The 18,388-nt window shown below is 35.4% G+C and overlaps 1 pseudogene; it reads left to right on the top strand.

Annotated features, from left to right (window-relative positions):
• The first annotated feature begins 487 nt into the window (after positions 1 to 487).
• On the top strand, positions 488 to 1,779 carry LOC126591854 (alpha carbonic anhydrase 4-like; annotated as a pseudogene).
• The last annotated feature ends 16,609 nt before the right edge of the window (positions 1,780 to 18,388 follow it).

The following is an 18,388-nucleotide window of genomic DNA, read 5'->3' as shown; positions in this document are numbered from 1 at the left end:
GAGTGTTTGGTAAACTTTTTTGTAAAAGTGCTTTTGGAAAAGAAAAAAAGCAGTCTGATAGTGGGTCTTTTCATTAAAGGAGCACTGTAGCTCCGTGTGCTTTGAAAAAAAAACCAGTTTTCCAAAGCTGCAAATAGCAGCTTCAGCTTTTTCCTTTGATTTCAGCTTATTCTCACAGCAGCTTCCAAAATAAGCCATTTTTTTCAGTTTACCAAACACCTAAAACCCTCACAGCTTTTTTTCATGGGTGTTTTTTTTTTAAGCACCTCACTCCCAAACCACCCCTAAGTCAAGGCAAGTTACTCAAACTTAGCATCTAATATAGGTGAAGATAACATTTATTGCCACATCTACATCCTCTAACTTTTTTTTTACAGTGATTAGCTCTGCCGTGTATGATTAAAGAAGCTCTATAAATTTCAGTATTCATAGACCTAGGCTTCTCTTTCTTAACATTTGCATGAACGATCTTTGCCGTTTGTTGTGAATGATGCTTGAATCAAAGCAAACTCACCTTCAATTCTTTGTTTTGACAATTTTCCTTCTGTACTGGCACCCGATTCCAATACAGCTAAACCACTTGGTAATGCCAGATATATGGACTTCCATTGGGAACTGATTTACGCACTCATTTTCTCCTTCACACACATCTTCATTTCCGACCTTTTAGGTTGAACAAATCAAAGAAGAATCATGTGGAAAAGGAGAACGTGTGCAGAAATCATTTTCACCATCTTATCATGATCATCGTTATTACATACATATTGAATTTGGATTTTGGGTGCAGACCAAGAAATAGAGTTTGATTATACAGAAGGGAATGAGAATGGCCCACATCACTTAAGAAAGAATGGGTGGCATGCAAGGATGGAAAATCTCAATCACCAATTGATTTAATAGAGAATCACGCCGCCAAAGTGATCCCAACTTTAAGAGATCTTACACAGAGACATAAGCCTTCTGATGCAACTCTCAAGAATTAAGGTCACTACATCGCGGTGAGGAAGTGAAAATCACATTAGATTTCTTCATGGTTTTTATAGGTGGAGAATGCATGGTCTTATGAATTTCTACAACGTATGTCATATGGAAGTATTATTGTTGTGTATATTTATTTGTTGAATATCTATAGTCCATGAGATTTGAATTCAAAAACTGGAGATTAAATGATATTGTCAACGTGAATTCAGAAAAAAAAAATGGAGATTGAAGAAACGTTATATATCTTAACCCAGCATACTTATTAAATGTTAGCAAAAAAGTTAAGAGTGCTGCTTTTCATTTTCACGAAACAGCTTTGGTTTTCTAATTCTTGCCAATTTGTTGATTCTGTATTGTATTTAATTGGATCAGCTTGAATGGGAAGGTGATGCTGGATCTATCCAAATCAACGGCACAGAATACTTCCTCAATGAATGCCATTGGCACACCCCATCCGAGCACACCATCAATGGCATAAGGTCTCTCTCCCTCAGCTCCTTTGTCTTTAAAATCCAAAACGTTTCTTCCATATCTGAAGAGTTCTCTTCGTAAGGTATGATTTGGAATTGCACGTGGTACATCGAAGCGCCGACAAGAACAGTGTAGCTGTAATTGCATTCCTATACCAAGTTGGTCCGCCCAATCCTTTTCTCTTAAAGGTAAAAATCCTCAAAACATATAGATGTAAATGAATTGTTAAGAGATTGATGGCGTTATTCCAACTGCTCCACTTTTTCACGTGAACAAGGATATCCTGTCCATGATTGGTACAAAGGAGAAACACTTCGGAGTGATTAATCCAAGGGACATAATATGGCGCAGCTTAATATTTTACAGATACATAGGATCACTCACAACCCCTCCCTGTACGGAAGGAGTTATTTGGATGGTAAACGAAAGGGTACAACACTGTTATGAACCCTACAGCATTTTTTTCATGTCTTGGATATATAGCTAGTAATGAGAGCATTTAGTTAATCATGTACTGTGTCCTCAGGTAAATATTGTTTCAAGAGAACAACTGGAGTTACTTAAACAAGTTGTTGATGATGTAAGTCACCTTACCTTTTTAATTGTTTAGTGGTTCCTCTTTCTTTTTCCTTTTTTTTTTTAAAAAAAAAATTAACAACTACTTGGATTTGAACTTTGGTAAAAATTGAATAATGGAACAAAACAAACTAAAATATGTTATCTGTATACTATATATATATATGTATGTATGTATGTATGTATGTATGTATATATCTATGTATGTATGTATGTATGTATATATATATGTATGTATGTATGTATATATATATGTATGTATGTATGTATGTATGTATCTTTGGCACAATTCATCACGTGGTGTTTATTGGACAGGTGATGCCACTAAGACTATGTCTTAGTTGCAAGAGAGAATCTCATTTATTTCAAATAAATATGATTCCAAGACGAATTCGAACTAAATTATTATGGCTGGCTCATTAGGCTTAGCCTACTCCTTTAATCAAATCTAATAGTTTTTTCATCAAATTTAATAAGATACTTATCTTATTGTTAAAAAATAATAGGTCGTACCCAGTGCACAAGGCTCCCGCTTTACGCAGGGTTTGGGAGAGGTGAATGTCGGCTAGCCTTACCCCCATTTAAGGAGAGGCTGCTCCCAAGATTGTTAAAAAATAATAATAATAAAAATTAAAAAATTAAAAAAAAAATAGATACTTAGTCTTACACATGGGCACAATCCTGTATAAACTTGTGGTCAAGAAGGTGGCATGATCATTTGTATTAAAAGAAAAGAATGCGAAATATAGCCAATTTGACTCAATTAATGTCAAAAATATGACAAAAGTTTATAATTGTACTCAAAATCACGACCTCCTTCAAGAAGGTAAAAGCTTAACCTGGCTTAAACCAAAATGCTCATTGCTAGTGATTCCTGTACTAATTTTTGCCACACTAGAGCATATTTTGACTTTGTATATCCATACATGAAGTATAACTTTTGAGGACATGCATTTACTTTTTCTGTTAATTAAAATGCAGTATGCAGTGATGAATGCAAGACCACTGCAACCTGCCAATGGCCGAGGTATCAAGCTCTATGTCCCGTCATTAACGTTAAGTGATGACAAAGTACCTCACACGACGATTAAAGCTTCATCAAGCCCTCAAGGTTCGATCAATGCGGCCAGTCCTAAGAGTAGTCAAAGCCCCAAACAGGGAAACCACAGTTCCCAACAGACTGTTAAACTATCCCCACAAGTAATCGCGTTTCTCTTCGCGTATCTTCTCTACTTGGTTATTAAATAAGTTTGTTGTGAAACTGATGATATGTATGCAGTGGAATATAAAGTAAATAAGACGCAATATTTATGAGGTTCAGCAAATGTGCCTACATCATCGGGGCATCAATAATGGTTCTCTCATTTTTTGAAATAGAGTAAATTGTAGCAATGGTCCTTGAACTTTAATCAAATTGGAGCAATGGTCCCTCAACTAAAAATTCATTACCATCGATCCCTCAACTTATCAAAATGTGTAGCTATAGTCCTTTTCATCAATTTCTTCAAAACTTTGTCAAAATAAGTTATGTTGGAATAACCATTTATATAATTAGGGTCCCTCAACTCATCAAAGTATATAATTATGGTCCTTTTCGTCAACTACGTAAAAATTTTTGTCAAAACGAGTTATGTTGGAAGAACCATTGTTACAATTTGGTTAAAGTTAAGGGACCATTTCTCCAGTTGAATTAAAGTTGAGAGACCAATGGTAATGAATTTTTAGTTGAGGGACCATAGCTGCACGTTTTGATGAGTTGAGGGACCAACGGTAATGGATGTTTAGTTGAAGGATCATTGCTCCAATTGAATTAAAGTTAAGGGACTATAGCTACAATATATGAGTGCAAATAACTCTCACTAATTTTCTCTCTTCTCTCTAGCCTTATACCTTACTGATATATTTCACTTCTACCTCTCCTGCTACTTCTCCTCTTGGTTTTATGGGCAGATGTCCAACTATCTTTTCTTCATTCAACCTCCCATTTCCTGTTTGCCAATAATATAAAATACAAAAGTTAGGCGACCAATACTTACCATCCTAGGATATAATCTCCAAAGTCATCATGTGAATACTCACAATGCTTTTATAGTGGGCATTCACATTGCGTATATGGTGGGCATTCACACTACTTTTACAACAATCCCCTTGGATGCCCATATAATATCGGTTGCCTCATTAAAACCTTGCCAGCAAAAACTTAGTGGAAAAATCCTAGTCGAAGGAAAAAGAGTACAACACGCATGTGTCTTGAATGTTCCCCCTGATGAGCATTTTCCCCTGATTCCGTGTTCTTCAATCTAACTAATTACTAAGTTGACATAATTCGATACTATGCATCAACTTCTGGAACGTACAATTTGATAGGGATTTGGTGAAGGGGTCTACCAAGTTATCATTGGAACAGATTTGTCTGACTTCAATTTCTGATCGCTCATGTGTACTAAAATTTTTTGGAGATTTGTATTTCTAAGAGATACGAAGATGTCACAACAAATGTTTGCTTCGTTGAGCGTTATCAATCTATTTCCTTATGTAAATACACAAACCCTTTATGTGAACATTTGGCTAGAGAGATATTCAAATTTTTCTTGCCCATTAAGACCATGACTTTAGTAACTTTATTGGCATGGAGAAAGTGCATGTCTATAATTTCCCAGAGATAACAATAGATAAACTTTATTTCATTCCAATACCAATATGTTCATAGTGTACTTCACATGAAATGTACATCTGATTTATTGTGATAAATAGAGAAAGACACATACTTCACTAAGATATGGTACTTCTGGACCAAGTATTAATTCATCATTTCTCTCACGAGGATGAGTGATATTTCTTAGTGTTTAAATATCGTTAATCATTTCAATGTTTAATTCATGATCTTCAATCCATATGGTTCTTTAATACTATGAGCATTATGGATAAGATTCATGTTGTCATATTGTTCGATCTGTAGCTCGAGACAATATGTCATTCAACATTTTTTAATCTTTCTAGGCTCTTTAGGAGTCCCAATCTAAAATCATCAACTCTCGCAAGAGATTTAGAATGTTGCAACAATATCATAATGATAGTATTCACTAAGGCAATTTATACAATTTATTGGTATTGAGTACATAATTTGTGTTTTACCTATATAGGGCTTACTTAAAGCAATTTGAATCCTTCAAGAATTTTCTACACTTCATGACACATTCTCTTTGAAATTTATATAGAGCAATTTGCTTCTATGTATACTTGAGAGAAAACTTTTACATGTGTGCTTTAGGCATTTCATAAATCTTCATATAATATATAATTCTCCATTGAAATGAACGAGTTTCACAATGGTAAATCATGTTTACTGGAGTGCATTACATTTTTTGGTTTCAACTAGGAACCTTGTGTCATATCATGGGAGTGTATTTCACTGTAAATGCCCATATGTAACCTTTTGGGTTCAACATCATTTGGCAATTTGAAATGTAGGTCCATTTTTTCCACGTTCTTACTAAATAGCAATGGAGGTGCCTCTCTCCATTTTGGCCACTAATTTTTCTTTTCATCGACAATTAACATGGCTCAACATCAACACAGCTCATTGATAAATCTAGTAGCTACTGTAAAAACCAAAATTAACATTGATTACCATCAATTCGTAATCCCATAATTCTTATGTGCATGTGCATGCATTGTTTATAAGCATTTCATTACATTGGATATCCTTGCCTCTTCAAAGGCATTACATTGTCACTTCTAAGAAAGTCATTTCTTAATAGATGACCTGTTTGGAGAATTTGGATCCTAACGTCCTTTAGAGAGTTATAGAGCTTGGATTTTTAATCTCCACTTCCGAGAAGTTGAACTATTGAAATCTATATGTCTATCATGCTTCAGACATGAGATATATTAAAATTGCCATGTCTATGGAGTGTCCTTTTAGGACGTGAGTCCATGTGACAACTGTCATGCTTTGACCATGCAATAGTTTAGTAGCGCCAAGTCCATGGATAGTCTTATTGAGACTTCAATCCATGCAGCATGTTTGTAACTTGTAATGCATTTGGTAATTAATTTTCAAAATTTAGATTACCTTTTTGTACATTATTTGAATGATATAAACTAATGAGATAGAATACTAGTTGAAGTCGTTCTTATCCTTTAGTTGCATAGACTCATGTAGAGCTTGTTGGGGCTATGAGTAGGATTCCCATCATTGAACGTTGGTCTTACATTCACTTAGTTAACTACTCATTTTCTCCTTTTGAAATTTTAAGGGTTTATTGTTGATCCTTATACTCCAGCCTCCTGGGCAGCAGAAGTGGTACACAACCTTTTACCTTTGAATGATCTGTCAAAATATCACTTCTCGATAACTCATCCATGCTTAGCAGCTTTAGTATAAGGAGCCAATATCATATCAAATGAAAGTTCTTTGGAGACTTGGTCGCTTGCATGCGGGTCGGAAACACTTTTTGAATCTTGTTGTCAGACCTTATGCATCGGACCTGAGTTTTCCGACCAAACCTTCTTGGTTGGCTTGACCAAAGCATTTTCGCGTATCTAAACTCCATTGGAATAAAATTCCTCTTGGGATTGGCTAATTTGGATGCCCCTTTCGAACCTGCTAACACACGGTGGTGAAAACGTATTTGACTAAGTATGCTAGTCTAGGATAGAAGCAGTCGTACTTGAGGTTAGAGTTCAAAGTCGCCTTCTGATAATTTTCGAATTACCCTTTCTACAATTCCCTCAAATGTCATAAGGCTCGAGTTTGAATGTTATAACCCACAACCTTATTTGTTGTATAAACTTTTTGGAGGCTGGTTGGTGAATTAGACTTTCAAGTCATAACACCATGTGCCTATGTCCATACCGCGCCAATTGTTATCACACCTATTACTATTCAAGTCTCCCAAGCTACTAATTGTTCAAGACAGATTAAGCTAAAAGAGGTTCCTCTGACAGTGTAACTTAGAACTTTTTTAGACATGCGTTTATAAGAAGGTTTTCAAATTTTGGGCCCTATTTGGACCAGTAAGGTACTCCCTACATCACCAAAAAGGAAAGAAAGAACAAACATTTAAAGTAGATAAATTTTCTTTTATTTCATAACCCAAAGTAGAATTGGTTGACGAAGGGGTGTGATTGAATCTGGAAAGGATTGCCTACGTATCTTTGGGACAAATAATCAAATCACTAATGTAGATTTAGGAAAAAGATGATATGATGTAAAAATTACACCAGGGATCACTTTTAACAATAAGCCTATGTTGAACGTGAGGAGATGACTCTCTGTGGACTTGTCTTCGCACAGATGGCGGTTTTGTGATTAGGTCGAATAAGACTGCCTAAATATCTTGAGACCTTGGGAAGGGAATCAAATCACTTGTAGTTCACGCTACTTTCGTTTTTACTTGATTTGGAGGCACTAGGGGGTCCCACCTTAGAGTAATCGGGACCAGGTTCCTTGTGACTACTTCTATCAACTGCTTGTTCCTTGGCCTCTCTTGTACTTTGTGGATTCATTTTATGTTAAGGGTTAGTTCATTCGCTGGCCGTCGATCCTCAACATCAGTGTACTTATCGGATTAGTTTATGTTTCTGGGTTCGCCCTAGTTTTGCTTCCTTGCTTTATCCCTGATAAACTCACAACAGTGTCCTTGATCTATCAATTCTTTAATGTGATCCCATAACATTCTACATCTTCTAGTAGCTTGACTAGTACTTTTGTGGAAGAAGAAGTATTCATTCGGGTTTTTCTTGCCCAGGTGCTCCGGGAGCGAGTTTGGGCATTGGAGAAACGGTTTGTCTTTTATGTTGTGGAGGATGTTGTTAATGGTTATGTTCAGAGTAGTATACTATTTTGGTTTTGGCGATGCTCGTTTGTCTGGGGGTCCTCCTCTGGCATCTTGTCACAAAGAAAGGGAAGGTGTATCTTTGTCGGCCCTTCTTCTGTCGATTTTCCTGGGATAATCCGGCTTGGTTGTTGTACTTCTACTCTTGCCATCTTAGTCCATCAAATCATCCACAATATCAAAGCACTCCACCAGAGTAATGTAGTCATATTTTCTCTTGTTCAGCTTTTCGGAGAGTGGGGAATGGACATGCAATCCTTGCTTGAACGCTAGGGGTAGAATTTTTTGCCAAATTACCATACCAATCGTACCATACCAAAGTTGTGCCAAAAAATTTGTACAATTGGTAATGGTACGGTATTTGTACAGTACCATACATTTTCGGTACGGTAATGGTATTCAAAACCATTACCAGTGGTATACCATACCTTAGCACTACTATTAATATTATATCATTTATTTATATAATTATGTATTATTATCATTATATATGCACTTTATATTGTTTTCCTAGTCATTTATCCAATCATCTCACCCTCTAACCTCTACTTTCCCAATAAATAAATAAATAAAAACCGAAGCCTTCTTGCACTGTGACTCTTCAACTTTTCACTCATCTAGCCATCAGCTTCATCTCTGTTGCTCCTGTTTCGGCGACTCTCTCTCCCTTTTCGTAGTCCATCTCATCTTCTCCTTCATCAAATTGTGATGTTTTTCTCCCTGATTTCGTCTATCAAGTTAATTTTTGTACAATTTTAAAGAATGTAGAGATGGAATTTAGGAATCTTTATACAATTTTTGTTTAGGGATGTTGGGTTCTTTGAGCAATTCTTCCATCTATTTACTTCTTGTTTCTTAAATGAATCTCTATAAAATTCTCATAATTAAATAAAAAAAAATTTAGAAAGCCAAAGAGAGTGGCCAAAACATGTTTGGGCATTGAATTAGGTTGGAAAAAAAATCAAATTTTAGCCAAAAAGAATGGCCCAAAACAAATTGGTAATTACCATTACCATACCATGTCAACCGAACTATTTGGCATGTCAAAATTCAGTATACCGAAAGTTTGGCACGGTAATAGTAATAGATTTTGCCATACCAAAAGTTTGGTATGGTAATTGGTACATGGATTTTGGTACGGTAATTGTACCAATACCACCCCTATTGAACACCATGGTGGCCAACCTATTATCTGGTTTCTCAACTTCTGCCACCTCTGCCTGAAAGCGCTTTATATAAGTCCTCAAACTTTCTTCCTTGGACTGTGGGACTATCCTGAACATGGCTTCGTGACGTTTTCCTTATTCCTCGATTTTGGTGCCCATCCATTGACAACATCATCGAACATAGAAGAAGGCCAAAGAACGTTGATATCGTTGTTTGATCCAGGAGTGCCAAAGAATGCATGTCAAATCCAAGTGTCGTAAGATGCCACAGCCTCAAGCATAATGGTTAGCTTGTTGTGACGGCCCTTGAATTGGCCAGCCCAAGCAATAGGACATTTCTTCCACTGCCAATGCATATATTCGAGACTTTCTATCATGCTAAGTAAGCCTCTTTTGTCTACCCTACGTAGAAGCCTCTTCAAGTCTTCACGATTTGGCTTTCATAGGTATGTGGCTCCATATATGGCTTCAATTACCTTACAAAAGAACTTGAGGTTCTCAATAGCAGTACTCGCGACAAGTCGACAATATCCGAAATGCCGATATGAGCTTCTAATGAGGTGATAGACTTTGCTTGCCTATAACATCTATCTTCTTTGCAAGGTAGTGGTCATGATGGTGAAGGAATATTTTGTGAAAACATGTTCATTTGAATAACATCTATAGCATGCTAATAACAATTAAAAGGCGGAATCATGCTTGCATGCATTCAAAAACAAAACATTAACCAAGAAATTCAAAGCCTAGTAGATTGGTGAACCAAAACTCAACTCAAAACAAAGTGAGTTGAAATATATACCTTTGTAGATTCCTCTTTGTATTTAAACAAAGGCTAATCACCCAAGAGATAGGGCCTTCATTCCTTGCATCTTAGATCCATGGATTTGGATGGATCTACACCAAGGAGAGCATGGATGATAAATGAGTGACCATGGAAGAATAGATGGCTAGCTACAACTTCCATGGTGGCCGGCCTTTCTAGAGAGAAATGGAGAGACAATTCTCACCAATTTTCCCCAAAACAAACCCTTAATGAATAAAAGGCTATAAAGTCATATTTATAACTTTATTCATTTGAGTGGCAAACTTGTAATTAAAGCAAGTTCACTACCCTTTCTCTATATGGCCGGCCATGGGGGGTTGTTTGGGCTTTTGGGTCTTAGTGAATCATTATTCATTAAGTTGTCATACAACTTAAGTCAATGGGGTTGACGTTCGAAGCCCATTGGGCCTTAAGGTCCAAAACCTATCCCGAGGTCTTTAACGAACTTATTCGTTTGATTAATTAACATATTAATTAATCCTTGCCATAAATAATTAAACTATTCAATTATTCTTACTCATTTAGTTTGTTTCATCCATCTCCACCTTATACGGTGTACGATCCATTAGGTTCCTTTTAGCGAGGCAGTGGGCGATCAAAACTCTTTCAAATCGATTATGAATTGAAACTTACTTTCAATTCTCCCTTTAGTGATAATACACTTTTAGGGCTTCCACAAACCATGAGTGACACCTAGCCGTATGTCATGGTTACCCAAGCTAATCAGAAGAGGTTAAGAACCTATTCAGTTTAGGATTACAAATGCAATACGGTCCTTCTCTAATACAATACTCTTGACCACATTGTTTGGTTTGATAGTTTATTCATGTCTACTATCCAATGTGAATCTTGTGCATATATGATTACTTTGAATGTGATTTGGAACGCATTCCTAAATCTCATTCATACTCTGGCCAGAGATTCTAAATCATATCATAGAGTATTCTCCCTCAAACGGTTTGAAGGTTAGAGATCCCTTGTTGCGCATTCACTTGCCTCCATGACTAAGTGGCTTAACCCCAACGATGCCGTGGACACCCCGATGGGGTGACTTTGACATAATCAAAGATCAAGGACTTAACCACAAGACAACTGTGATGCCTCAGGTCAAAGGACTAATTTGCATTATCCCAAACATGAGTTCTCATGTGACATGAGTATGAGAACTCTTCGTTGATCGCGTTCAGTGAACTCATTCTCTATTGAGCACCTACGTACTTGTCTTGATGTCACACACACCATTGACTCGAGACTAGTCACTCTCCCTGAGAGAAGACATAGCACGTACCGATCTTGACGGACTGTCAATGCCCAATTGGCAATCCTATGATCAGGAACATTTAGGATGTGTCTACGAAATAATGGTCTCATGAATCTAACTTCATTAGATTACATTCTTCCAATCACATATTCCTTGGACTTTATCGTTTAAGCATATAACATTTATATGAGACGGCTCAAACAATAATCTTTGCCCTTTATAGTTAAACTAGATTAGTTTAACATGTAAAATGTCCGTAAAGTATCATCATATGATTGGCTTTAGGGCACATTTCCAACAATCTCCCACTTGCACTAGAGCCAATCAGCTTAGTCATCAGTTATGATACCTCTTCTGTAGTCATTTCATAAATGGCTGAATAGTAGGCCTAGGCAATGGATATCTATATGTTATCCATAGAAGCAACCTTGAGAATAACGACGTCACCATTATACATGATTCTCAATCATGTGGTTCAGTCTCTCATATGAGTTCGGATCTTGATGAGACCTTGATTCCCAGGCTTGAGCTATCGCCCCATTAGTGTCATAGTGTCAGTACACTAGATACACTTTCTGGTTGGAACCGAATAGAGAGTTCACTAAATGAACTTTCCCATCCAAACAACATTGTTGCAAACTTCTATATGGCAATATATTTTGCATTCATAATGGAACACACTAAAGTCATTACTTTAATGTTTCCATCCAAATATCTCTTTAGTCATAATAAAGAGATATTCGTTTATCTCTTCATTCATAATGAAGAAACATCCAATGATGGATTAGATTCATAATCTGATACATTTACGCTTCCATTACGTTACTCTAATTCTTCCTCGATCTTTGAGGAATTTATCCTTTAGTATTTCTTAAATACTTAAGGACTCACTTGACAGTTGCCATGGTTCTGATCCTGGGCTTGCACTGATATCATCTTGTACCGTTCTAGGTACAACTCATATCAATGTTTTTCATACAATATGAAATACATAAATCACCTTTATGCGTATGCATAAAGGATTCTATTTACGCATTATTTCTTTGGGAGTCAAAGGGTACGTTCCCTTTGAGAAGAGCTACCTCCTAGTCTCACTAGAGTTGTTCTTCTGATTAAAGTTTATCATCATATGAGAAACTTCCTAGCATCTTTTGTCTATTATTAGAGATTGATATAATCAAATTATATCCTAAAATCTATCAATATAGATTTCCATCCCATGTATATAGACTATGTCTCCCATATACATTCTATCTTCATATAATGTTTAAAGTCATAACTTTAACGAAGAAATATTCTTTTCATTTCCAAAATTAATATATCATATATACATTCATATATATCACATATATATTTATATATATATATATATATATAAATTTAGGAATATGATTAACTCCCACTAATCTTTTGTAAACCTAGTAAACAAAAGATTCATTTACATCTTTATGAGAAAGCAAACGATTTGACCTTTCTCTTATAAGACGCTTATAGCTCCCACTAGCTTGCTAAGATCCATGATGGATGGATCTCTACAACTTACATGTCTTGTGATTCATAGTTTTAGACATATATTATCAAGACTATCTTAATAATGGTTTCGGAAACCCATATTATGTCCAAACATTGAATCACCATTTAATTGTAGCTAGCAATCTTCGAATTAATTGAAACTAAGACTACGTCAAAAATGGTTCCTTCAAAGTCAACCATTCTCTTTGATTGTAGTCACCTTAAGCTACCAATTAGCTTATGAAGGTTTCATTATTTCGGGTTAAATGGTACTTTACCATTTCCTTGAGTATATATCATATATACACTCAATGTAGTCATAAGGATTTTCATTCTTATTTCTTTCGAATTAAGAGGTGCAACTCTATGACATAGTCATAAAGTTCAAACTATTCAACTGAGACGGTTTATAAATCCTTATCGACTACCTTGGAGCTTTTGGTATAGGAACTAGGTTGTTCTATTTGTTGATTATTATCTTGTCTCTCAAAGAACCATTCTTTGAGTTCTATCCCTCGTTCATTTGCTCTTAGGCAAATCACATTGTAGGATTACAATGAACTACCCAACAAAACAACATTTGTTAATTGGTTTATAGAAGCGATATCCAAAAGTTAATTTTAAGGATATCCTACAAGATTGTTATCAAACAAATATTGCTTATAAGCACACAACCCCAAATCTTAACATGCTTAAGATTTGTCTTTCTTTTCAACTACATCTTATGGAGTCATGAAAAATTTGGAAGATCTTCTAATTGACAATCATATTGTCTTAGAAGCATATATATCCTATATATGGGTTATTGATAATATCCAACGAACTAAATCTTATTCAAATTCGTTCTTCTCCTAATGGAGAAATCTATTATCTTATGATGCTTCTTTCCTTGATATCTTTCAAGAAAACTATTCTAAAGTGTTACCATTCCTTGGATCAAATCTAAGGATGTAAATACTTTAGACGTCTTACTCATCAACTTACATTTCTTGAATTCTTTGAAACCTTTTGCAAAGTATTCGGACTTGTGTTTATTTAAAATAAACTATAGTCCAACCGAGGGTGATCTTCGGTGAATGTCATACAACATGAGTAGTATTATGTTGTGGACAAGTGCCACTAACATCTAAGTGAATTAACCTCAACAACTTTGTGATTCTTTATTCTTTCCAAAAGAATGAAGATTCAAACATTTTGCCTCTATACAATTTTAACAAGAAGGCATTGGATCCGGATCTAACGATCCAAAGCGTCCATCTATGACCAACTCATAATTTATGTTTTAGAGGTATCACAACTTTAGTTGGGATTAGTCACTACCTTGCAACCTTTTGGGTTTTAAGCATCGTTGTATTCTAAACAGTTAACACTACCATATCATCTCTACTATAGAGACAATCAATTAGATTACTATAATCCAATCATTGATTAATAAAGAACAATGTTTTGTCAAACAAAACATTCATCCATCTCTACTATAGTGACGGAATTAAATTCCTTAAAATTGGAATGTAAAGACAATCTTTGGTTTTTCCAATTTCTTTGGTAGTTCATATGAGGAAGTAAGTACCATCTGCTTTCGCAGAAATCTATATTTTATTCACTTTCCGAATGTGAAGTACTTTCTCTTCTCTCATTAATCTTCTACTTCTTATTAGCCACACTTTTACAACGATTGTAAAACATAGTTACTAATACGGAATCAAACATTCAAGTAGAAGAACCAACTGTTTTGAACTATTCAAGAACAATTTACAACACCTTCGAAAGGTGTGTTCTTGACACTTGCAAGACATTTCTTGCAAATACCCCTTCCAATGTCCATCCTTTCATAAAGAAAGTTTGTTCCCTTGGAGTTATTTCGCTTTCTTCATTTGACTTCTCCTTTGACTACAATAGTTATGGTCCCTAAACTCCCACTATCTCTCTTGAAACTTATTTCAATTGTGTTATACACATCAAACATTTTGGAGAGCATGTGTTTATTGTACACTACATAGTTTACAATAAACTTAGTGAACGATTAGGATAGGGACACAAAGGTGAAGTCCTTGCCTAGTTCCCTTCTCTAGAAGTGTTTTAACACTTCAACACTCAATGATTCAAAATCATCATAAGTCCATGTTGATGGACTATTTTTGTCAACCAACCATTATGTTCTAAACATAATTACAAACTTTCAAGAGTTGTTCAAAGCAACTCTCATTTCTTCATACAACAATTTGTAAGTGAAGAATCATGGCACATTAAGTGTCCATGCCTTTGTGCTTTCTTCTCAAGTTCTTTGTTCATTTAACAAAGAAACAAGCACTAGTGTTTGCATTGACTAAGGGTTGTTCAAAGCAACTATTATTTCTTCATACAACGATTTGTAAGTGAAGAACTAATAACACTAAAAGTGTCCTTGTCATTATGCTAATCTTCGTAAGTTCCTTTGTTCATTTAACAAAGGATTAAGCATTGGTTGTTTGTGTTGTCCTCTTCATGATAGACCTTTCTAACATATTCTTCTAATGATACATTATCAATAGGAAGATTGTGAGGATGAGACTACTTAAGTACATTTACAAGCCATTAAAGACAATCTATGGTTTTGTAGTACTAAGTCCGGAAACTAAACTTTCGGCTTTTATTTGTCAAGTGTTGGATAGCGTTTGCAAATATATTGGTAAACAAATACATAACGAATATAAATTGATTGATTTTAAGCCATTTGATTCGGGTCTTTAAATCAAATAGCACCACCTACTATTTTTGGCAAATTCCATATCCCTCATTGGAATTCGAGAGTTTTGGATGAAACTCTTAGTAGGTTATGGGAGACTCACTATTACCAAGCCCACCTCACAATGATATGATGTTGGCTAGCATTAATAATAATGAGAGAGTACACTTACTCATTTGCAACTAATGCAAGTACCCATCTTATTTGGCCTCTAGAGAATGTCACCTCACAATGATATGATGTTGGCTCCATTGCACTTAGTTAAGTCATTCCCACCATGCTTAGTTCGTGAAGGGGTTCAAGAATAGCCTCACGATGATACGATGTCGGCTATCCTCGTTGCCTACACTAACCTCATCATATGTTTATGGATTCCTCCTGAGTATAAGCATGCACTTTGTACTCCCCCATGATAGGGTGAAACCGGTGTACAAGTCATAAACGATTGGAGCCACCACGGTGGAAGGCCTACAAAAGAGTGGTCTAAGCACTCTCACGCTTATCAACTTAATAATGGTTTGGTTGAGGGTTTTAGGTCTCATCACATATAAACATACATTTTAATCTCTATTAAAACTATTTTGGTCCTATTACAACTATTGGTCCATATGATTGTTTTTAGTTGTATATAATACTCCCACTATGCTTATAAAACGGTTTTTAAAGCAAGAGTATATGATACTACTAACATAACCTTTGCATTCATTTGATGGACTATATAGTTGCCTTAGGGCCTTAGGATGACTATGAACCTTTGTTTAGATTCAACACGAGCCTTGTGTTGAATCTCGGTCTAGGAATGGTGATTGATTTTAGTTACGCGTTTAATCACATTAAGGCGTGTTGTCTTAGGGGCGTTGGACCCAACTACTTCATTTTCATGCATATCAAATAAAGCAAGAAAGAAGTACTTCAAAGTAAAGGTGAGCTTATGCTCATTACAACATTTGCATAAAACAAATTACTTTAAAGTAAAGAAGAGCTTAAGCCCTTTTACAACATTTGATCAAATCAAATTACAACCAAAATCTAATCTACACATTCCCATGGTTCAAACAAATTTGAAACGGCCTTTCACATAGCTCAATTATATTAGGCTTAGGTTCATAATCACCCTTTAATTAATTAACACTTTAACTAATTAAATTGAATGCAACATTTTCATTTGGTTTTTGTATCCATAAAATTGATTTAAATGGAGCTAAACAAAATGAAAATCCAATTCTTATTTAAAGAGACAAAACAATTTTGTTCTCTATCTAATTTGGGCCAATATGCAATAACCACAACTTTTGGGCCATAAAGCAATTAACCTCAACTTTTGGGCTATATTGCAAAACTTTTGGGGTCACTTTGTAAAGACACAAAAGTCCACTACTTCATGTAATTACACTAGAACCCAAAATTTAATCAATGCAAAAACTTCATTAAAGGATCAAAACAATTTGTCCTTTAGCGTTTTTGGACCTAAACGTAAAAACGTAAACTTTTGGGCCAAAGTGCAAATACATAAAAGTATCAAAACTTTATGTAATTGCATAAAAGCCCCAAAAGTACCCCCACTAGGGGGTGGCCGGTTTTGGAAGAGGATATGAGTGATGTGTGTGTTGATTTGTGAGTTTTGACATAAAGCATGCAAGTGCACAAGTGGTGTGTGTGAAAGGGTTTTAATCCTTTCACACCCACCATTATTTCTATTACCATTTAAACAAATATCTAAAACATTTAAACATTTGAATAACATAAAACATAAACTTTATGAAATAAATCAAAACTTTGAATCAAAACACAAACCTTTTTGTTCTTGGCAAAAATGTCAAGAACAATGAAGAACATTCATGAAAAAAAAAACAAAATTTTTCCATGAACTTTTTCCACCCAAAAACATTCCAAAACCATTCAAACTTTAGGGAAATAACATCTAACCAAACTAGGGTACATAAGGGTTCCAAAAGTCACTTGAAAACACTTTTAACAAGTCAAACAAGAACCCAAAAATCCACCCTTTAGATTTGGCCGAAAATCCCCAAAGTCATGGCACCAAATTTTAGCTCCAATATTCATGCTCATATGAACTACATCTACAACATTTGAGATGGCAAATTTTCTAACAAAATTTACATTCAAAGAAACAAGAATAAAGCTTGTAACAATTACAACTTTTAAATCACAAACTATGAACCACAAAACCCAAAAGGATTCACCAACTACTAGACCTAGGCTCTGATACCACTTGAAGGAATATTTTGTGAAAACATGTACATTTGAATAACATCTATAGCATGCTAATAACAATTAAAAGGCGGAATCATGCTTGCATGCATTCAAAAACAAAACATTAACCAAGAAATTCAAAGCCTAGTAGATTGGTGAACCAAAACTCAACTCAAAACAAAGTGAGTTGAAATATATACCTTTGTAGATTCCTCTTTGTATTTAAACAAAGGCTAATCACCCAAGAGATAGGGCCTTCATTCCTTGCATCTTAGATCCATGGATTTGGATGGATCTACACCAAGGAGAGCATGGATGATAAATGAGTGACCATGGAAGAATAGATGGCTAGCTACAACTTCCATGGTGGCCGGCCTTTCTAGAGAGAAATGGAGAGACAATTCTCACCAATTTTCCCCAAAACAAACCCTTAATGAATAAAAGGCTATAAAGTCATATTTATACCTTTATTCATTTGAGTGGCAAACTTGTAATTAAAGCAAGTTCACTACCATTTCTCTATATGGCCGGCCATGGGGGGTTGTTTGGGCTTTTGGGTCTTAGTGAATCATTATTCATTAAGTTGTCATACAACTTAAGTCAATGGGGTTGACGTTCGAAGCCCATTGGGCCTTAAGGTCCAAAACCTATCCCGAGGTCTTTAACGAACTTATTCGTTTGATTAATTAACATATTAATTAATCCTTGCCATAAATAATTAAACTATTCAATTATTCTTACTCATTTAGTTTGTTTCATCCATCTCCACCTTATACGGTGTACGATCCATTAGGTTCCTTTTAGCGAGGCAGTGGGCGA

Source organism: Malus sylvestris, chromosome 12 (genome assembly GCF_916048215.2).
Source record: "Malus sylvestris chromosome 12, drMalSylv7.2, whole genome shotgun sequence".
NCBI classification, from domain to species: Eukaryota; Viridiplantae; Streptophyta; class Magnoliopsida; order Rosales; family Rosaceae; genus Malus; species Malus sylvestris.
This window is presented reverse-complemented; position numbering and strand designations above follow the sequence as displayed.